This window comes from Odontomachus brunneus, unplaced genomic scaffold (genome assembly GCF_010583005.1).
Source record: "Odontomachus brunneus isolate Ranch 3 - 2012 unplaced genomic scaffold, Obru_v1 Obru_scaffold_074, whole genome shotgun sequence".
NCBI lineage: Eukaryota > Metazoa > Arthropoda > Insecta > Hymenoptera > Formicidae > Odontomachus > Odontomachus brunneus.
The window spans coordinates 598766-602256 of record NW_022639524.1 but is presented as its reverse complement, the minus strand read 5'-3'; positions in this window follow the sequence as shown (position 1 = coordinate 602256).

Genomic DNA, 3491 nt, shown 5'->3' with positions numbered 1-3491 from the left:
GGTTAATACTGTGAAACCTACATCAGCTTCTTTTGATTTTATTTAACCTACCCGAATCGAAATTTTGATTCTACTTCCAGCCTCACTATTCCACTCAACACCTATTTTGATATTTAGAGTTGTATTTCAAAACGTCCTTTTTAAGAAAAATGTTATTCAATACCTATAGTTTACGTTACATATACTGTAAAGTATCGAATAAAATTAAAAAGGACGTTTTAGAATGCAACTCTGAAGCCTATAATACAATTTATTTTAACGCTAAAGAAAATGAAAATCGAAATTTCAGACATCATCAGAGTCAAAGTAGGAGTAAATTGTCTCATTAGAATTAACCTAACTTAGTTCCTACTGCGTTGTAGAATTTAAGATTTAATATAGGACCAAAATTTCGACTCAGGTAGAACGCGCATTTTCGCAGTTTTGCGAATAATCGAACCTCGGATTTATCAAACCGTATATCCAAATCATAGCGAAATCCTCTTATATGTAGCGAAATCTTCAAGAGGATTCCTCGAGAAAAAGAGAAGTTTGGTTGAATGAATCGATTTCTGGTATAATGGTAAATATAAACGATTCAGGAATTCCGGTTAAAGTGAGAATTCGGTCAAAATTATTAAGATTTCTGATTAACTTAAACAGAATTCTAGTAATCTCATTTCTTTTGGATAAGACTTATAGATAAAAGTGAAATTGCTTTAACTCTGTAAGAATATCGTGCTTAAAATATTTTCCTTTTGGATTTAGAAGAATTCTTTTGAGACCATACATAAAGTGGATAGGATTATCGGACAGTTCCGATAGGATTATATTTTTTTAGTGATAGTTGAAATATTACTGACCTGTTTTCTTCATTTCTCTGTTCGCGTTTACCCTTTCTCCCTAAAACGCAGGAATTTAAATTAAATTGAGTAATTTTTTAGTTTTCTATTTAACTTGTTAAGATCAAACTTAACATAAATTATTCTGAAACATCCTACTGATATCTTTTGAGTGCTGCTACGTGCTGTGTAGCAATAGTTTTTCGTCGCATGTACAGCAATCGATTTAGTAACGTAGGTGCGGGCCGCTTAAACACGAGCTGACACCCAGAAACGTTCATCTAGCTGTGTTTTTGCCATCAGTCAGCAATCGGTGAAGCAAACTTAAAATTGGCAACGGGAAAGTTTTGCGCGCGAGTTTCCACCACGAGAAAGCTAGAAATGCTCACAATATCTCGGCGCGGGGTCTCACGCGTTTTGCAGTTGCATAAAAGTAAATGCGCACTGTGTACGCGAGTACTGCATAATACGATTATGATACGATGCCGGCATCGCGTAATAATTCGTGCGTCGCCGGCGTGCGTGGAAGTGACGTCGGAATAGAGCTCGGAAAAGAACGGCATGCCCAGCGCTGCGCATTGAATCTCGCATATATATCACGGAGCGCTCGGCTCGCTTCCGCCTGAAACGAAAGTAGGATGACGGCGGTCTATTATTTATACATAAATGGAAGCCCGCGCGCTCTCGACGCTGGACGCGCAATTTTCACTTCGTTACAGGGAGCGAAATTCCTTTTGCACACACACACACACAGACACACATGAGGCGACGCGGGCTCGCGTCGACAAAGGATCGCGACGCGACCCGATAAATTTATCGCGGGGCGCGCTCGCGCAACGCGATCTATGAAACGAACGCGGCTCGTTGGAAATGCGAGAGTCGGTCTCGCGGGCATAATTTCACCATAGAAATCCGCGACAACGCTCGGCGCAGAGGAGGCGCGCGAAAGCACGACGGTAAAAACGCGATCTCGCGGTCTCGCGTGGCGACACTCGAGCCGTCGGCTAATTACGGCGTCGCGTCGTCGCGGAAATTGCGATTTTCGAAAAAAGAAATTATCAAAGCAGAATGTAAAATCACTTCCGCTGGAAACTTTGATGTCGCGCTCGCTCCCCGTAATCACTTTTGCGGATCAGGAACCATATTCTTGACGCGTAGCCAAGTAGAAATGTAACTAGCAGGCCTGAATCAAGCTACCAGCTCTGGTTAGTGCAAGCTAGATTAAATTTTCCTAATGCTAAAGTTATTAATTCGTTATTGGTCGATTATTCACTGAAATATACAATCAGGTTTGTGATCTTAGCCGTTGACTAGACATTACATAAAATATGAGAGATATAGAGTAGATAGCGCTCTGTCTATTTTAAAATACATAATCTAGCTGCTATATCATTTAAGGCTCCTGGCCCCTCGCATTGTCTATCTCTTTTTAATGACGTCAGAAGCGAGAAAATGCATGCTCGAAATTCTTGCAAAATACGTTAAAATAAAAATATATATTCATAAAGTAACACTTGCAATCGATTAAACAAATTTGTAAGGCATGTCGTGCACTCTCCTTTTGCTCTAACAATAAATAATTTATCGTAAATTAACGTGACATACAATTCGTCTTTTTAACCTATTTCTTCGCCTATTTCTATTCAGATTAATTTGCAATAAATTATTGATTGTTAGAAAAGGGGAGTGGAAACGGAATATCTTTGTTCAATCGATAGCAAGTGCACGGAATAAATTTGTTTAATCGATAGCAAGTGTTACTTTATGGATATATATTTTTATTTCAATGTATTTCGCAAGAATTTTTAGCATGCATTTTTTCGCTTCTGACGTCATTAAAAAGAGATAGACAATGCGAGGGACCAGGAGTCTTAACTATTAGCATTTTAAAATCGTAGCAAATAAAAATTGAGGTTACGTCAATTCCATGAAAATTTCGGAAAAGCAGAATTGTAGTCGAGCGTTACATGACTCGTGCTAGGAATTACTTAAGATTTTTCATCTCATAACTGTAATTCATTTAATCATCAGCTAATTTTTTGTCTAGTCAAAAATTAACGTTACTATTATTAGCTAGTGATATATTAGAGAGTATCGATATATTTTCCTTCAGCTTACACGGAAAAAAATCTCAGTTGGTTCAACCGAATAGGAACTAACTGAAAATCAGAAGCGATATTTCTGTTAAGAAAACTAATATTTTTGTTGTCGCAACCAGAAATATTTCTCTGAATATTCAGCGACATTAGAACTCGGTTGAGGCAGCTGAGAACAATTGACTATACAGAAGCCTCATATAGGAATTTTTCTGTTTCTACAGTCGAGTTTTTTTTTCATCTGATCTCTGAGCAACCGAAAATTCAGTTGCACCAACGGAATTGTTTTTTCCCTGTACGTAGTCTAAGAAGGAGATTTGGTTTACAATTATATTGCTTAGCCACATACATCCATCCATTCCTTTGTATTTCTATCTATTTCTTTGCATTTCTACTTCCTCTTCATCATCTTTTCTCCAAATTTTTTTCCATATATTGTTAGTTTTATTATTCTTCACTCTATACTTTCTACTAACTTTATGAAATGATTCCTTTTTTCTTCACTTCCTATATGTCTTTAGCTTACACATATTGCCAAAGAGTTTTCCACATCCTATAGTCTTCTTCTTATTCT